The sequence below is a fragment of the Chlamydotis macqueenii genome, chromosome 1, assembly GCF_036417535.1.
Source record: "Chlamydotis macqueenii isolate bChlMac1 chromosome 1, bChlMac1.mat, whole genome shotgun sequence".
NCBI lineage: Eukaryota > Metazoa > Chordata > Aves > Otidiformes > Otididae > Chlamydotis > Chlamydotis macqueenii.
Genome location: NC_141556.1, coordinates 57676483 through 57694972, shown reverse-complemented (window position 1 = coordinate 57694972; position 18490 = coordinate 57676483). Strand labels below are relative to the sequence as shown.

General features: G+C 41.6%; 1 protein-coding gene across 1 annotated transcript in view; it reads right to left on the bottom strand.

The window, feature by feature from the left end:
- Window positions 1–13615, bottom strand: part of MYH9 (myosin heavy chain 9) — a 72474-nt gene extending 58859 nt beyond the window's left edge. Inside the window, exon 1 of the mRNA XM_086753621.1 lies at window positions 13461–13615. The gene's annotated coding sequence lies outside the window, so the exon portion shown is untranslated. The remainder of the gene's footprint in view (window positions 1–13460) is intronic.
- Window positions 13616–18490: the final 4875 nt, after the last annotated feature.

The window sequence follows — 18490 nt, the reverse complement described above, 5'->3', positions numbered from 1 at the left end:
TGGATAAAAAAATACATAAGATCACAAGAAATCTTTCAAGGGGTATCTGCAGCCAGTTCTAGATCTGAAGAGAACTAAGGAAAGAAGATAGCTAGGGAGATGAATCAATTTACTCACAGGAGGAGAACCCCAAATTCTCTCACGTACAGCAAGACTGCGTTCTTCAGCCAGTAAGGAATAATCCTATAGCATCTATCACTTTTTATTCCCAGGACTGAAAACAACAACTTCCACAGCAGGAAGAGAAATAGCCTAACGCAGCTATTCTAAAATCTCACCAAACACTAGGTTTTTTATGTCAGTACTACCAAATAGTGAGGAGATTTAAAGATGGTCTGCACCTCAAACTTTAAACAGACTTGAAAATTGCCCTACTGCATGGCAGCAGCAAACAGTCTTGTTATCACCATCCCAAGCTAGTTTTCATATGCTCCAGAACAGAATCTTCAGGTACTAGAACTAAAAAAAAATGGGAGGATCATGCTAAGATAACATGGTATTAGTGCTATTCTCGAGGCTGACTTCGAACCCACAGGGCCTCTAAACTAGCAATACCACAAACCAACCATTAATTTGCCTTCTCCACAAGAACAGTACCAGAGGAATCAGATTCAGCAAGTTCCATCTCATGGGCTCCAAAACTTATCTTCCTAGCTTATGCTGCATTTCACTGGGCATTTCTGAAAACCCTTTAAAAGTGGTCAAGGAAGTAAGTCCAGTAAGCTCTTGCAGCCTTACTGCAAGTCACAGTGAATGCAAGTCATTACCATTACAGGAACAAATTAGGAAGCAATTTGTTTGCCTAGTAGTTAGCATTTTGGGTGTAGATAATTACATGAGGCAAGGACATTTATCTTTACATGGCTACTGTGCAACCGTCAGATGAGAATACCATTAACAATATTCTTTTCAATACAACACCAGTCTATAGATAAGACGACCAAAAAATACAGAAGGCAGACAGACCATTTTTGTTTTGAGTTCAAACGCCTCCTTCCTAGTATTGTTTCCAAAAATGAAATATTACAGTCACTTCCCTGTTAACTCAGTATGCTCCTGTATTGTGGTTTGTAGCAGTCTAACAAACAGGCTCATCAAGTGTTGCTTCTTTTCCATTATTTCAGGTGCCTAAAGACATTATTTTTCCATTTAACTAACTACATAGTTGCCACAAAGATGCCATACAGTTACAGATGGAGGCACAGCAATCTCTACAAGTTATGAATAGGAAGCAACTAAGACATTAATAATATGCAGTCCAACCTTAAAAAAAAAAAATCAAGAACCCTTTACATACAAATTTCCCTGCAGATTCTTTTGAGATGAAAAATTAAACATTGGCTTTAAGTTAAGATGCCATGCATTCCCTCTGAACTAGTTTTTTTTTTAATACAATCATATGGACAGAAGTTTGCCTCAGCCTCCTACAACTCCACAGCCTTAAGGCTTGAATTATGAGACACTTCTCTGCCTACTTAAATATCAAGTGCTTCCCAAAAACCTGGAAACAAACACCTCCTCTGGCTTGGAAAGGTCTAAAAGCTGTCTCTGCTATAAGGTCCTTTCCTTTAGATTATAGTGTTTTGTAATTGCTAAAAGCATAGAACATTATCTGTTTGCAATTTCATTTTCCAGAACTATTTGTATTATCTCCCCTCAATGTTTACTGCGTCAGCAGCCACAGAATTGTTTCTGGGACTGCGCCACTGCTCAATAGATGAGCTTGGGCTATGCTAAACTATCAAGGTAACTAGCTGAAGGAGAAATAGAATTAATATATTCAGAAGAGCATTAATGGAAACAGTTAAAGCATCACACTTATTAACAAGTATTAGAGCTCAAGCTAGGCAAGGAAAGCACTTGTAGTTTGAGTTACTCGAACTGCCATTAAAGTAGGGATCCCCACACCGTTCTTCTTAGGCTTCAGCCTCATAATCAACAAAAGATGCATTACTACTCCATTGGAATAGACAGCGTTAATTACAAACTATTTCCCTGCTTTAATGAACTATGAGAAGTTTGTGAAATACTGGGCTATAGAGAACATAAAAAAGCCAAATACACGTACTGTTACTTGCTGATTCAGGTCATCATTTCAGAACTTTGCTATAAGACTTAGCCTGCGTGAAAAGGGACATACGTGGGTAATTACCAGAAGTTTTCTTCTGCTTCATATCCACCAGTAAGACACTGTTATAAAAACTTCCTGCGATTTCACATGAAATGATCCCCCCATATGGTTTGTCTAGTGGCCTTTACACTAGCAGCGCAAGAAGAACTACCCTACAGATCAGGGTGATAAAAAGAATGAACAGTAAATAGCAAACACATTTAGACTAAAACAAGTTAATTCCCTTTGTTTATACAGTTTATACGCATTTTAAAAGTATTTCAGGAACACAGTTCTCATTTCATTTTCCAAACTTGTTTACCTTTAGCAGGTTGTGAGAGAATGGCATACAAGACAAAAAGCCCTTTCACAGACCAAAAGGAATGTACACCATTTCTGCAGGCAAGACAAGCCCTTCACGCTATAGAAATCACAGCAATACTGGTCACTTACAGTCCCATTTCACTGAGGACAATTTAGTTGTAACTGAAGAGACTTGATTCTTTGTTAATACAGAGCATTTAAGAAATAATCTGACTTTGAGAAGAAGCTAATGATTCAGAATAAGTTTGGTCAGTAACACTCATACGGCAGGAATCCTTGTTAAGCGTACAATCTGAACAGCTAATACTTGCATTATTTTTGCAAAGTCAACTATTTCATTTTCCCCAGCCAGCTGCATACAGTTCATGAAATCAACAGAAACAGTTGCATTAAATGCAGATAGAAAGCACAGCAAGTAGACTTTAGTGGCCAGAGTGTCTACAGTGACCATGAACTGACAACAGCAGAACCAAAACCTAACTCATCAAAAAACCCTCCCTATAATTCTTTTATATTCATTAAGAAACTCTTCAGATCTCATCTGTTTAGGACATACTAGGCTGACACTTCACAGCTCCACGTGCCAGGATGTTTATGGGCAAGAAAACTGCGAAGCTTGTTAGCACAAACTGCTCCAATTTGTAAATAACACCTATATAAAAACTGAAGTCTGAATCACTAAGGGTGAGAAATGAATCGCAGAGGGGAGGGGGAAATGAAGGGAAGCAGAAAAACAGGCAGGAAGCTGAATGGATGGACTGGTTATATCTGCTTGTTTCTCAAGTTCAGTATATTGTGACATACCAGTGCCTGATGCTTCAGGCTGAACTCAAGAATCATGAATTTCAGTTATCCCACTAGAGAATACAGCATCAGGCAAGTACACGAGTTTGCAACTAATACTCCCTCACAGATAGCCCCCTCAGCTGAGGGCATTCAGCTACGCTTACCCTTTCTGTTCAGAAGGCTGTGCTGCCACACAGACTCATTTCTTCTAGTTCAGCTTTATTTGGGATTCATAATGACTGCTATTAGGCTTACTGTAGTTCACTGCTTTCCTCTCTAGTCACAGTCTGACGCACACAATACATTGTTGAAAGATTTATTTCACAACTGGAATGCAGATTGCTGGCAATTATTGTCGCATATTCAGTTTGACTGTAGTGCTGCCCAGACTTGCCAGCTACCATGTTTATTACTGTAAGTTAAACTCAAGGCAGAGCACTAAAGTGCCTTCTCTGTAAGCACAGGGCTCCAAGAATCAAGAAGGAGGAATCTAATTATCTCATGTGTAAATGATACACAAGTGATCTATTGACCAGACTACACATATTCAGAAGAAAAGTGGAAGGGAATTCTCTGTCTTCCAGGTGGCCTAAAGGTACCTGGCGTGTACCCTCAGAACAATGAACACGGAATAAACGTTGCTCAGTTTCTGCGTGTCCAGCTCTCTTCATCAGCTGTCAAGCACCACTTTCTGGTATGTGTGAAGCAGCACTTGCATATTCTACTGTAACAGCTGACACAGGAGTTTTGCTGTGCAAAGCTGGGACTTTCCATGGCAAATTGCAAAGGCCACAAAGCCACCTACAAGGCACTGCCCTTACATGCCACTTAGTAGCCACCTTTTCTCTCCATTATGTTCAAACAAATGGCAAGATTGGGAGAACAGAAGCTACAAGCACAGCACATGTAGCTGTAACATAAATTAATGCCAATCTGAAGAGGCTAGTTTTGTGTGCCAAAGAGTGAAAATGGGACACTGCAGGCTTCATCACGGGCTACACGAGCACAGAAACAATCTTTGGCAACCACACTGCATACCATAAAGAAATCAACCAGTGTAGGTTATGGGCAAATATGGCCAGGCATAGTTCTGCTAAATTAACGCTAGGGAGGGTATGCTTACCCCTATTTTAATTGTACCTTCTCGGTTCAGTGAGACACAAAGACACACTACCATGTACATGGCACCAATAAAGTTAATCAGTTCTATGAAGCCTGTGCACATTGTTTAAACACACCAAACACTGGTTTAGGGAGGGGGAGGGTAGCCTTCCGTTGATTTCAAGTCCAGTCTTTAGCATGACAAAGCTAGGCTGGCTGCCACCCAATCCCATTCACTTTGAATAAATATTCAAAGTTTACAATCCTGCATAATACACTTTCTGCAACTGTTGTTTCTCATTAGTGCGCATACAGTACATGCCTTCTCAGCAGAGGAGAGAATTCCTCTTCCAGAGACAGTGTGCCCACAAGGAAAACATTCCAGGGGGAGAACACATTCTTCGTGACCACTCAGCAAAGTAATCCCACTTAAGGAGACAGCTGTAGTTCAGAAAACTGCAGCCCATCCCTGCTCTTCGAGCTGTTTTGCTGGAAGACTTGTTTTCAGGAGGCACAATGGACTGCTGAAGTTCTGATCGGGCACGCAGAATTCCCTAAGGACATTGTATAAGAGAGGGAGGAAGAGCTTGGAAAGTTTCAGCCTGTCCTTGTTATCTCAGGGTCACTTTTTATCTCTTCCCTAACATTTTGATTTAAGGCTAAAAAGATATCTGCCACGAACTCTCTGGGGCACTGAAGTGTAAGGCAGCTCTTCCAATACACAGTTCTATACCAATTAGCACTCCCTATCATCTTTGTCAACTCCAGGTTTCATTTCATTACAAGAAGGAACAAGGAATAAAACAATGACACCTAAATACAGAGAAGAAGAATGCAGTTCTGCTTCACTCTTTTAGAGACAAATATTTAGCCTATATGTGGGAAAAAGTAATCTTACAGGAGCAATTACTCTTGCTTACATTAACTGAGAACTTGCTTTGATATCAGCATCACTAATAATAATTTTCTTCCAGCTCATGTTGGAAAGAATGAAGAATTGGCACAAATACATCTGGGAAACCATTTTTAAAAAGATTATTTTTATACTACAGCAGGGTATTAAGTTTCTCTAGACACTTACAGCTCAACCTACTGTGCCAAACTACAACCATGTACAAACAGCCTTCTGCTAGATCTCGTATTTTTATTCTTGTTTCAAATAGCTCTGCTCCGCAACTAACAGCAGCTACAGGGATGGTAGGCAAAAAGCCTGGCACAGATAAGTCTACCAGCTTTACAAGGTCCAAGTTTGATCCTCAACTCTTCTAGCTATACATATGGATTCATTAAGAGGACCTATCTCTGTTTATGGAGGTGGGGGGCAGGAGGAGAGTGACTCTTTTTGGACATGAGAACAGCAATTCCTGCACTGAAGGAAAAGCCACATAGCCTTAAGCTCCAGGTTGTATGAGGTGAGGCTGAAAACAACCTTGCAGAACATAAATATCAAGTTCAAGATGGTCTGAAAAACTTTGAAACATTCCCATTGTGACACTTCCCTATTGCATTCAAGGTCTTGCACAGCTTTGTGGCTCCTTATTTAGCTATCCATTATAACCAATATTCTAGAGAAAGTCCCCGGTGCAATAGAGCACACAAGGAACACTCATTTGGTCTGTACACCTCAACCTCATGCTCATTTTCTGGTTAGTTTGTTCCCTTCCTGGCCTATGCTTTCTTCCTTAGATGTCAAATATATCAGTCTCTAAAAAGGAATAGCATTAGGCATCTCTTATTTTAGAATTCACCCAACCATGCCCTCCTGTCTGGATCTCCTGAAGCACTAATTTTTTTTTTTATTAAAGGAGAAGAAAGGACTCATATTCCAATCTGAAATGAGTAAAAGCAAGGGCACTTGAAGAGGAAGCTAGTCTGAACTGTTACAATCATGGTTATATGGCATATAAAATTTTCTATATTCCGGCATTATAGGAAAAGACTTTTTTTTGGAAAAAAAAAAAAGAAAATTATCCCCTTCTGACAGGAGACTGACATACTATGACATTCCACAGTCCCAATAAGAGAAGGCAAATATAATTTGGAAGCGTCCAACAAAGTTTTGCTTTCTGGCATAATAGGGTAAAAAACAACATGAGGAAATACTGACCGTAGAGTAGCAGAACTGTTTTATGTTTTTCCACCATAATTACCAACATTTTCCACAACCATATACACAACAGTGCCGTGGTGATGAGACACTGGAACAGGTTGCCCAGAGAAGTTGTGGATGCCCTCTCCCCCTGGAAGTGTTCCAGGCCAGGTTGCACGGGACTTTGAGCGACCTAGTCTAGTGGAAGGTGACCCTGCCCAGAGCACAGAGGATGGAACCGGATGATCTTTAAGGGCCCTTCCAACCCAAACCATTCTATTATAATCTTCTCCTTTTCTGCACAAGCAAGAGCTGAACCATTACAGCAGCTGTACTTTTTCCTGATATAATTGGTATAATACAGTGTGGTAGCATTTATCAATTAAATTTACATGAAGTTTTTAGAGCATTAAAGAACTAAAATCTAATAGTTCTGCCCATTAAGAAAAAACTTAGAATTTGACATGTAAAAAGATTCACTCCCACTATGTGGAGGAAGAAGATAAACTGACTGTGCATACTATATGCCAGTGCTATGCAGACAGTATGTAGATACTTAATTTTTAGAAGTCACACCAGTTTGTCTAATAAATTGGCAATCCCTTTTTTAAAGAAAAATTACAACTAATACATCTTCTTCATCACATTTCTGTGTTCTCATTTTACATTTCCCATCATACACTGCATTAAACTGCAAGCTCAAGTTCATCTATGCAAAACTTTGACTTGGGAAGGGCCATTAAAACAATTCAGAATAATTTACTGCATAATGAAAGGTCAAAGACTTTAGTATGTGCTATAAACATTCATACTGCAATATAACACAGACAATAAAAGCCAAGTGAACTGGTTCAAGTCACAAATCCTAAGTCACAGTTTAAAGAGCTTTTGTGCCTGTGGAGAAATCCTCTTCTGTACTCATGCTCCTCTACAAAAGAAAATTCCCTTTGTCAGTAAGCAGACGTGTCCATTTGAAACACAATAGTGTCAAGTATCCAATTACCTGTATATATATACACCTGTACTCATTTCTATATCCGTTTATTTAAACAATTCTGTAAAGTCTGAATACATTTTACTTTATGTCAAAGAGAGATAAAAACATCTCTATCTCTGAACAACAGAAAGACAGACATCTGAATATTATATATGAAGAATAAAATATATTAACTGGTATTCTGCTAAAAAAAAAAATCCATTAATACAAAAAAAAAAATAATGTTTTTCTTGGACTACTTCAGATGCATTTACAAGCAAAAAGTAACCCAAATTGTATTCTAGATAGTTACCTGCAATCAGCAATTTATGAATTAAATTGCATGTTTCTGGATACCTTCATCTCAAATCCACCCCTTCTGATCTGTTCCACTAATTGAACATAGTGAAACATACAACCACTCACCCCTCTAACCACCAAAAACAAGGAAGAAAAAAAGACCAAAGAAAAGTATCATTACCTTCCCCTAGATTTTAAACTATCAATGACATGGCCAAAAGAAAAGTCAGAGAGTATTTTTCTTCATCTGGGAAAAAAAACCTGTCAAAAGTCAGTTTACCTCATCAACCAACCAGTTCCAAGTGCTTAGCCAGGAACTCTCTCATCCAATTAATTGGTTTAACTTTAGATTTACATTCAGTAGTTGTTGCCAACTTCCTACATTTAAGCATCCTACACAAGCATTTGTTCAAATATGCCTAAGCCCTGAGATAGACTACCAATTTAAGAAGAAGGAACACTATAAATGAAAATTAATTTCTACTCACACTTTTCTCAAAGTAGTTCATTTTGTTGACTAGGAGCACAGCAAGAATGGAATCTCTTGCACCAAATGGTAAGCAGACTACAGCATAACAGTCATGCCAAAAAGAACTTACTGACTGAAAATTTAGCTAGTTTTAAGTCAGATTTGGAGAAAAACATAGAAGCAGCTGAAAAACTTTTTTTTTAACTGAAGTTATGCTGTAGGTTAAATTCAGTGCTTCCATTTTCTTTTGTTAGATATTTAAATCAACTTTAAGTACATCAGTAAAACTAGCTGGATTGAGTGCTGGCCACAACCGACCTCAACCAAAGTAAAACCTACTGCACCTCCAAGGTTAATTAGAAGAGCCTAAATTCAAGTGAGCTGGTGAAGTCTTAACCTTAAAAGAAAAACACAGCTGAATGTACTCTCATCACTACAAACAATGAAAAGGGAAATAAACTATTACAAGAGCATGCTTGAAATCTTAGATTTTAAACAGGAAGCTGCGCAACAAAAGAAAAAAAATCCGACTGTACAGGACTGTCAAAGCTGCACTGCAAAATTTCTCTAAACCCCTTCTCTTACAAGTTTGAATGCCTACTTTGCTTTCACCCAAATCAGAACTCCAGTTCTGCATTGAGGCATGTATCTATCACAATGGATTTCCTGCCAAGACTCATTAAAATGATAGTTCTTGATGAATACAAGTATTCATCAGTTAAGGAGACTTTATGATACAGATTTGCGATTTCCAAGTTAAGTTTCCCTCAACATATATTAATTATTAGCTTGAGTTTACTGAAATCACTCACCCATGTGGTTTTATTTACTACTCTCAGTAGAGTCAGCATACATGCATTAGGAGAAATTTAAATTTCTAGTAATGAAGACAAGCAGAATCCAAACCCTATGTACAAAACTCGAGAGGCATAAATTTCATTAAGAGGTCACGGAGTCAAACCACAGTATGCAGAGTTATATTTCATTATACCTCTCTGCATCCAGCAGCAATACATCTGTAATACTTCTATAAGAAATAATTTGCAGTAGACAAGTATGCTAGATCAATTTTACAGTTTCCACTTTGCCGTGGAAGACATGGCTTAGCAGTACCAGCTCCCAAAGTATTGAACAACAAAATCAATCCCAGTTCCATCACTGGAAAATTGTAGACACTACTATTTCTTTAGCCTTTTTAGGATGCTCAGAAAGGCAATACATTGTGCTGAACCACAACAGGCCAAAGGGCCATTAACTGGAAACAGGGACTAGTCCATTTTGCTGAACATGACTGAGTTGGAGTGAGGTCAGAAGTTGTTAAGCCACTACAGAGGCCTAGGATTGTGAGACGAATTAGTGTTGAGATTACTACTTCAAGTACTCAGAACAAGTTCTCACAGCCACTAAAGAAAAAAAGAGAAGCGGATAAACCATAATTAAGATGAACTTGTAAATTGATGCATTTCATTTAGTTGGACAACACCCATTTGCATTAGCTTCCAGGGCAGAAGCTGCATTTGGTTTTCGTCTCATCATACTCTATTTAAATCAGGTTGCTAGTTTCCATCTCTTTCTACACTAGGAAACTCAATTAGAACCATGGTGTGCTTAAATGGAAAAGAAATTTAAGGTACAAGGTCACCAAGCCACCACTAACCTAGAGCAATTGCCAGCAAAAAACAATGCCGCTGTAGGCAATCCTATGCTATTATAGTTTGGTTCCAACCCACAGAAGACTTAATGTTAGGCACACAATTTCTCTACTTAACATGCAAACAGCTGTGCCTCAATTATAAACTAAGAAAACAAAGACTAATAAGATATTTATATGAGAAATCAAAGATAAAAATGGATGTTAGAGCGCACCAAGTGCATTATTGAGTCAAACAAACAAAAACTTATTAAATCATCCACTCAGGATTAAAGTTTTGGGCCCCTTTTAGTAAACGTGCACACTAACTCTGGGCCTCTAAAATACACTTTAGTCAGCAGTTAGCTTCAGCATGTTACCCAATAACCTGAAGTTACCAGGCAAGAAAGCAGATGTAGTACACAGGGGTGGAGGATAAGACAATCTTAACTTTGACTTCCCCTTTTGGTAAACCTTGCATTAACCAGAAAGGTTCCTTTACCTTCAGTGGGTCCACTTATAATCTCATCCTATTATAGTCACACAAATTAATAGGTGACATAAATCTGAGCAAGACATGGGCCTAAGGATGGGGATAGAAGATTCAGCAGAATCAGCTTGGAAATCACAATACTTACGACATGTGTCCTGTCCCATCTGTTCAGTATCCTGGAGATTTACAGAACAAATCCTGAATTTTTGGGTACAGACAGACTACTTTCATCTCCCAGTACAACTGAAGTATATTTTCATGTAGTTAGTAGCCATGCCAATATACATACACTCCCTTGTACCTGCATGGGAATAGTCTGACAGAGGACTAACCTGTGAATTATTAGTTATTGTAAGTATTTAGTACATTATTTTTAAAGACCTGCCAAGATAATAATGGTTTAAGTTTTCAAGATAGTTTGTTGCAGTGGTAAATGTAAGACTCGGCACTTGTAACAGAAATATTTGCAGTGCTAAGTACTGTTGCAAAGAGATTTAAGCACCTGTGGCATCTGACTCCACCAGTTTTCAACTCAAACACAAGTATTAGAGCTACCACTCGCTACACAGTTTGAAGGCTCTCCAACGTTTTTTGTAATACCAAAATAATGTGCTGGACAACACAGATTATTTCAGCCTCCTAAGTGAGAAATTCTTCTAATCTCGTTCTTACAACTTTACTGGATAAGTAATTTTATGATTATTATTACTACTTCTACTCATTCATTACTGATTCACTTAAAAGATTATGGTGTAGCTCTCACAAGCTATTTGTCTTCTTAAAACATTTTGAAATAGATCAAAATCCACTTAGAGGAAATAATGAAAAAAAAATTATTCTTTCTTTTTTTCTTCAGATGAAACTATCACCCTGGCAATTTTTTTTTTTGTTGTGAGCATAACTGGAAAAAAAAAGAAAAATAATCCCAGAACCACGGTAGGAATATCCTAACAATCTATGCAAACAAAATCCAATAAAAGGCTTTCAGTTTCTACACCCATTCTTCTGGAACAGACAGAACCTAACTATTTAGTCTTCCTGTTTATACAAAAACAGCCACATGCTACCCAGTAGAGCAAACTCTGAGGTCGAAGTCTCGTCTCCAGAGAACTTCCACGATCAGATCTTGGCTATACAAGTCAAACACCCAAGAGATGACACCATATTACAAAAAGAACCACCTAACTCACCAGCTTCATGCTGGTCATACTCACTTTGAGGTTCCAGGTTGGTAAATATGAGTTCAGACCCCTGTTTCTATCCACTAACAGCAATTTTGCAGCCACCTTAGAGTTACTGAAAATTTTACCTGTCTACCTCCAGAAAGGCAGTGCACACACTATGAATAAGTGCAATTAATAAAGCCATCAAGAAGGAGAACACGTCAATTTAAACAGTTCCACCTGACATGGAGCTGCACGTAACCGTTGCATGATTTCACTCTGGTTATTTTTACAAGGTTGGATTAGCAGCACAATCTTGTGTTTATACAGTTTTAGCAATTGTGATTAACAACTTCAAAACTCTTTTGTGCTAAAGGCAGCTCCACTTAAATTTATCAATTGCTTCCCCCTTATTACAACTTTCTAGTTAACAAAAATATTTGCTTATCTCATTTAAACTGTGGGAGAGAGCGCTACAGTTGCAGACAGTGCATCTATGAGTCAATACATATCTGCACCATGATTTGCCATTTTTACTGGAATGCCACGGATAAGTGAACTTAATCACATTGTTACCTAGTGACTAATTTCAAAAGCATCTTTACACAAGCAGTAATTGATTATAGTGCTGTTACGTTGGAGTTAAAACTTCACCGTATCTAGTCTTATGGACAGGAGACGTATACTGGAGTGAAGGATGTGTAATTTAATCTTTCAAGACATGGTTCAACAGCCTCCATGCAAATAACTTATATTTTTTTATAGTGTAGGGCAGAGGCACAGAAATCATAGTCTGCAGGCCAAAGTCCATCTACAGTATCTCTTCAAGTCTGAAGCACAAATTTCTTATGCATTACTTGAGAGATTATTCTGTTTAGGACAGACCTACTCACTTAGAAAAACACTTAGGTTCTTAGTCTGCTCTGATGGAGTGCAGCTCAGGAGGTCATGATATAGGATACAGAAGAAAAACCTACAGAAGAAAGAAGACTAACAGCACAAATGCTGTTTCAAGAGGAAAAAAAGGAGGAAGAAAAGGAACCATAAAAAAAAAAATAAAAAAGAAGGGAATGGGGAATTTAACAGCCACTATACGAAGGGCTTCCAGACCAATATAGTCTACCTCTGAAAAATTCCGCTTTATTACCAGAAGCACGCTGTTGCTTTAAAACTCATTTCACCCTGCGTTTAGGCAAATTAGGAGCAACCCTTCTTAAACCCACTGGGTACACACCACCCTCGGGGGCTATGAAACTTGTTACTTTCCACACCTACTGCAGACAGGTTGGGAATGCTATCACTAAAAGCCGGAGAACTTTTCCTCCTCGGTTGGCGGTGATGCCTGAAAGCACAAGCTATCTGCAAGAGTTTTTACTGCAAGCTTCATCTTGCCCTGTCACTCCCTCCTCCCTCTCTCCTGGCTTCACTGTACAGACCAAACCGAACGAGGAAGTCGAGATCAGAGGGCGGAAGCCAAGCCCATTGCAATGTCTGCAGGAGGATTGTCAGCCTGTGACTCAGGCTGCAGCCCTGACAGCTGCCAAGCGGTCCAATTTTCCCCTACCCGTTACTTCCAAGGGACAGGCACTTAAAGGCGAGGAGGGGAAAGGAGGGGGAGAGGCACCGACGGGAAGGGAAGAGGACGGTCCGGTGAAAAAGAGCGCGAATAACGCCACCCCACCTCCGAGGCGGCCAGTTAGCAGGGCGGGGAGGGAGGAGAGAGGCAACTCCCCGGGCAGAATGCAACCGTGCGGCACGCACGGCCCCGAGGGAGAGGGGGAGGGCGCGGAGGGTGGGACGGGGAGCACCCCAGGCACCCCAGCCCGGCTGGGCGCCGACCTGCCTCCCGCCCGGCTCGGCGGGGAAGGCGGAGGAGGGCAGCGGGAGAGCGGTACCCTCTCGCCCGGCCGGACAAAGAGGCGCGAAACCCGCCAGGGGGGAAGCGCGGCGCCAGAGGAGTGGGGAGGGGGGACAAATCGAGGCCACCCGCGCCCACCGCCTTCGCCCCAACCGTTTCACCTGAGCCCGGCTACGGCGGAGGGAGGGAAACGCCGCGGCGGCGGCGGCTGCGTTCCTCGCGGCGAGAGAGTGGCGTCCTCACGCTGCCGGCTCCTCCCGCAAGCACCGCGACCGCCTCCCGCTCACCGGCACTGCGAGGCGTCCGGCCGGGAGGAGCCGCCGGGGCCCAGCAACGCCGCCGGCCCGCCCCTAACGCCCCCGCCCTCACAGCACCCCCAGCCAGTGGCGGAGCCGGCCGCGGAGAGCTGACAGCCGCCACCGCCAATAGGAGCCGACCACAGGGCGGAGACGAGCTGTTGAGGAAGAGGCGAGCCGTTGAAGGGGGCGGTTAGCAACGCCCGGGCGCGCGCGGAGCCCCGCCCCTCGGCGGGCCAGCCCAGCCCCGCGGCCGCTCGGGCGGGGTGCGGCACAGCGGAGGCCGGTAGCGGCAGCGGCTGCCGAGGGGCTCGGGAGGGGCGGGTGGCGCGCACCGGCCTCTCCTCCCTCTCTGTTCGCGGGGCCAGGCCGAGCTCCCCTTTTCCTTAGGTTCCCCTTCCCCTATGGTTCGAGTGGTGCCAAAGCCGCTCCCACAACGCCCCGCGCCAGGCCGTGCCAGGCCAGCCCCACAATGCCCTGCGTCGGGCGGGCACCGGCGGCAGCCGGGAGTTTCTGGCTGTCCGGAAACGCTGCCTCGCTGGCACTCGGGAGGGCCTCGGGTTTGCCGGCCCCAGCGTGCCTCTGGGGCTGGGAGAAAGGTATTCGGTAGCAGGGCGGTAGGCTGGACGGTGGCCCCGTCCTCTGGAGGCAATGCCAGAAGTCCTCGGAAATGGGATGGGGAGATTCCCCACCCGGTCAAGAAGTCCCCACCCAACCCTGCCTTCTTACAGTGCAAAATGACCGCCACAGGAAGATGCAAGTCAGAATTTCGTTTCATCCAATAACAGGACAGAACCGAGGCAAGCAGAAGCATCGGTATAAGCAGCCCCTGGTGTTGCTGAGGTGCTTGAACAGCAGATGTGAATGCTAAAGGAGGCTCAAAATGGATTAAAATAGGCATGCCAAAACAGTAGAGGTGTGAAAAGATGTAATTCTGCCTCTTTGCATTTATTACAGCACTTTTAAAGGAGAAAAATAGCAGATCTTAGCTGGGAAAGCAAATGCAAAAGGCAGAATGAACTGACAGCAGCAGTAATACGGGAAATAATGACTGCAAGCATGAAATGCAGACGTAAAAAGGCTGCCACAAAGTCATTTTTGAAGAGTGTATGATAGAGGGCATTTTATTTTTTTATTATTATTTTCTGACTCTCATACTTTCATATGTACTTTGCTCTTCCTGATGCTAAGATATAAATCTAAGGTTAGCTTGGACTGTCTTATTAAGATTTGGCAGTTTTTGTCTTTTTTTAAATCTGAGAATTTGGTCCCACTTCTGTTTAATCAATATCAAAACTTTCTTCATTAATTCAGCAGTAAAGCATCAAAACTGAGCTCAGAAAGCTCAGATTGCTGCAGGTGTACACCATCCTTTCCCTTAACAAAAAAAAAAAAAGTATCCCACCTCTCTTGAAAACTGTGTATTTCTCTCATAGTCAGATTTGCAGATGTGTGGTAGTTGAGGTGAGTCAGATTTGAAATGTCTATTTTCCATATCTTATTTTACTTTGAAAATAAGTGCAACAGATTTTTGTGTTGATCTGGTGGCAGGAAGTTACCCTGGAAAGGAGACACACCTCAGAGAGAAACAAGTGCGACTAAAAAAAAAGCTATCATAATAATTTTATACATCTGTTACTTTCTACAAATTTAAAAGATGTTTATTTGGATCCTTCAAACTTCACTCACATTTTCCATTGATGTTTGCAAGCCAGCATCATTTGGAAGAACAAACGTGTAGTGGTTATTTAATTCTAAAAAACATCATCTCAACAGCAGACATTGTTTGGTGGGAGTAAATTAATGGTCCTGTAGTATTTCTAGAGGGGAAAAAAAAATCTACTAAGCAGTGAGCACCCAGAGATGCCTCTTCAATTTGCCAGCCTTAACTGCAGACCAAACAAATGCCCACCTTGCTGAGCTACAGTGTTTTCCCCTGCGCTGATCTAATCCAAGACAACTACGCTGATGTTTTTTGGCAAACAGCAATCCCTGAGAGAAGCTTCCACTTCTGTGATCAGCAATAAATGCAGGAACATTTGATTTCTATATCTGACAAACAGATAAAGTGGCTAAATTCTTTTTGATGAATAATTTCCAACACTTTGTGAGGCAGAAGATACCTCTTCCAAAACTGGTTTCTTACTGACAAACTTGACAGAGTGAAACAAGAAGAGTGACAGAGACAAAAGGTGTTTACTTCATCGGAGAAGTCACATTGCTAAATGCTAACCACAGTGTCTTTAGACAGAAACCACACATACACAGATCTGGAGAACGTCACAATCTGGTATTGCTAAGAAGCCTGAGCTCTGCTTTTGCAAAAGCCTGAAACATCAGTAGTTTCAGTGCAGATTCATAATTAGAATTTCTCAAAAAGAAAAAAAAAAGCAGCTCTGGAGTAGCTTTAATATGTACACCCATACAAAGCAGCAGCTATAAATGCAAATGAGAACTTGAAGGGTTTTCATGTACTGTAACAAAAGGAAATGGCTCTTCGGGGGTGGGTCTGTAGAAGAAAGCCGCACACGTCTGTGGACTTCACGCTTGGGTCCTCTGAACAACCTGAACTTTGTCTACAATTTAGGCACCACCTCAACAAATGTCAAATCCAAATTGTGAGAGTGCAGAAGGTGGAAAACCATGATGTGGAACTTAAGATGTGGAAGTAGTGAAAGCAAGTAATGTTTCCACTGGGGGGTCAGAGCTTACAAATTTAGTGACTAACCTTTTAAGCCCAGGTTCTAGCTCTGTTCATCCAACCTCTACCAAGAGCAGCTCATACAAAAGAGCTGCACTGGACCACAGTAAAGGAAACGTGGCCTGGTAACCTGTCTCAGCCAGAAGCAGCCAGTAGCAGTTGTTAGGAGGAGAGTAGCCCTTTTCTTACAGAATGATGTTACCCTTGGCATGGTTCTGACACAGCTGTAGAAAAGGTACAGCTTAAATGGCCCATTTGCATAATTCAGAGTGCAATTCCATCATGCCCTCTTCATTAGTGAGCTGGTGTAAGATATCTACTCTCCCACTAGCCATTCATTCCTAGTCCTGTGCGATAGTTTACCACTGCTCCAGTGGTGCTGATGCACATGTTTCAAAAGCCATATTGTAAACTGGATCACTAAAGTAGAGTTTAAAAAGAAGGTTAAGAAAAAAGATCAGTTCACTGATCTAGTTTATCGGCCCACAGAGAGATGCATCAGCACAACTGAAGGATTAAACTGAGGCACTGTGGCAGGAGTCTTTCAAATTGACTTTGCTGATGGAGAAAATTTAAGAGGGAACTATACCTGCACCCCAAGACTGGGGAGGAGCCGTACCTGGCACACTCTAGCAAACAGTTATTCTACTTTTCACCTTTCCCCAACCCTCCACGCATGCAGTCTCGTGTCAACAACCTGCTGAACTCCTGCTCCCTCACTGCGGTTCTTGCTTCAGCTTTAGTAAAAGAGGAACATGTTTTTACTTTCTTAACACATTAATTACAAGATCTGCAGCTGACAAACACAGTGTTTACATACAGCATCTCTGCTTATTTGGGATACCATTCAGAGGCATAAATCTCTACCCATCAGTTATATAGCACAGTAAGTGTAGTCATCTTGTGCCAGAGTCCCTCCTTTCAATAAAATGGGAGAGACGCCATCTTGTAGGAGGGACCTTTACTGGGGGACGCAGGTTATCAAACAGCAGTGCTCTGACTGAAGTCACAGAAGTATCCTCAGAAACACACCTAAATGAAAACTTCTGTCTTAGGTAGAAGACAACTCTTCTTGGAGTTTGTGATTTCCTCCAAACCCTGAGATGAGTTTACAACTCCATTATGCATGGTTAGAGACACCACAGTCCTGACCTGACATACTAAGAATAATCGTCCAGAACTCTTTACCTCCAAGGAATTCTAATATAATCATGTCTGCCATCATGCAAGCGCAATGCTAAGCAACAGGCATTTTTTTAGTTCAGTGTATCCCCTTCCTAACCTTATTTCCTCGGGCCTTCTTCTCTTATTTTCTATTCAGCTTTAAATTTGGAGAAAGCTGACATTCAACACCACTATACAAAGGGGCCAACACGAATACGAGCCATCCAGCAAAAGTATCTTTGCCCCAAACCCGAGATTTAGAATCCAAGTTTTCTGCCTTGGGCCTACTCAGACTTGTCCAGAGTGCCAGCAGAACAAATCCTGTTACCTGCCTTAAATAAGCACGACAACTCTTCGCTGCAGAAAACAAACCAAGCATTTTCACACAATCTGTTACAGCCTAGCTCCTTCAGTGATAATTCAGCAAGTACGATACATGTAATTAATAAGTTTGTCTATCCTGGCCTTACAGCTCCCTGGTTCAAGAATTGCTAAGGATCCTTTATTAACATCTCAAATGCCTCCTTTTCCTTCTCCCTTGCTCAGAGGGGCTAAGAAATGCTTCAGATTCCTGAGTAGATTCAGTAGTAGAAAGGCTTGGGGGCATTCTTCTTAGCAGAGGATAAGCTGAAAGGAGCCAGCCCCTCTTGCAGCTGTCGTGCTTATGATGCTCAGGTAGCAAACATACTTGCCAGGCTTGGTCAGATATTGATAAGGAAAAATACTTTAAAGAGATTGACAAATCCATCTAAATGCTGTTTAATTCATGCTGATAAGGCAGGACTGTGGAGAGCTTTACGCCACCTTTGCTTCTCTTTTCCTTCCCTATGTCTCAGGCTGGGCCATGTTTTCACAAAACCAAGAATTCCGTGGCAAGGTGACTACACTATTTGGAAAACAGGACTAAGTTCAGAGAGTACATAAAGGTGATAGTGTTTAGCTACTCCACTTTTTTTTTTTTATTGTTTTAATTGCTTTTCAGCATCAGTCACCTTTAATGGACCTCTAAAGAAAAGGCATCTAACTGGGT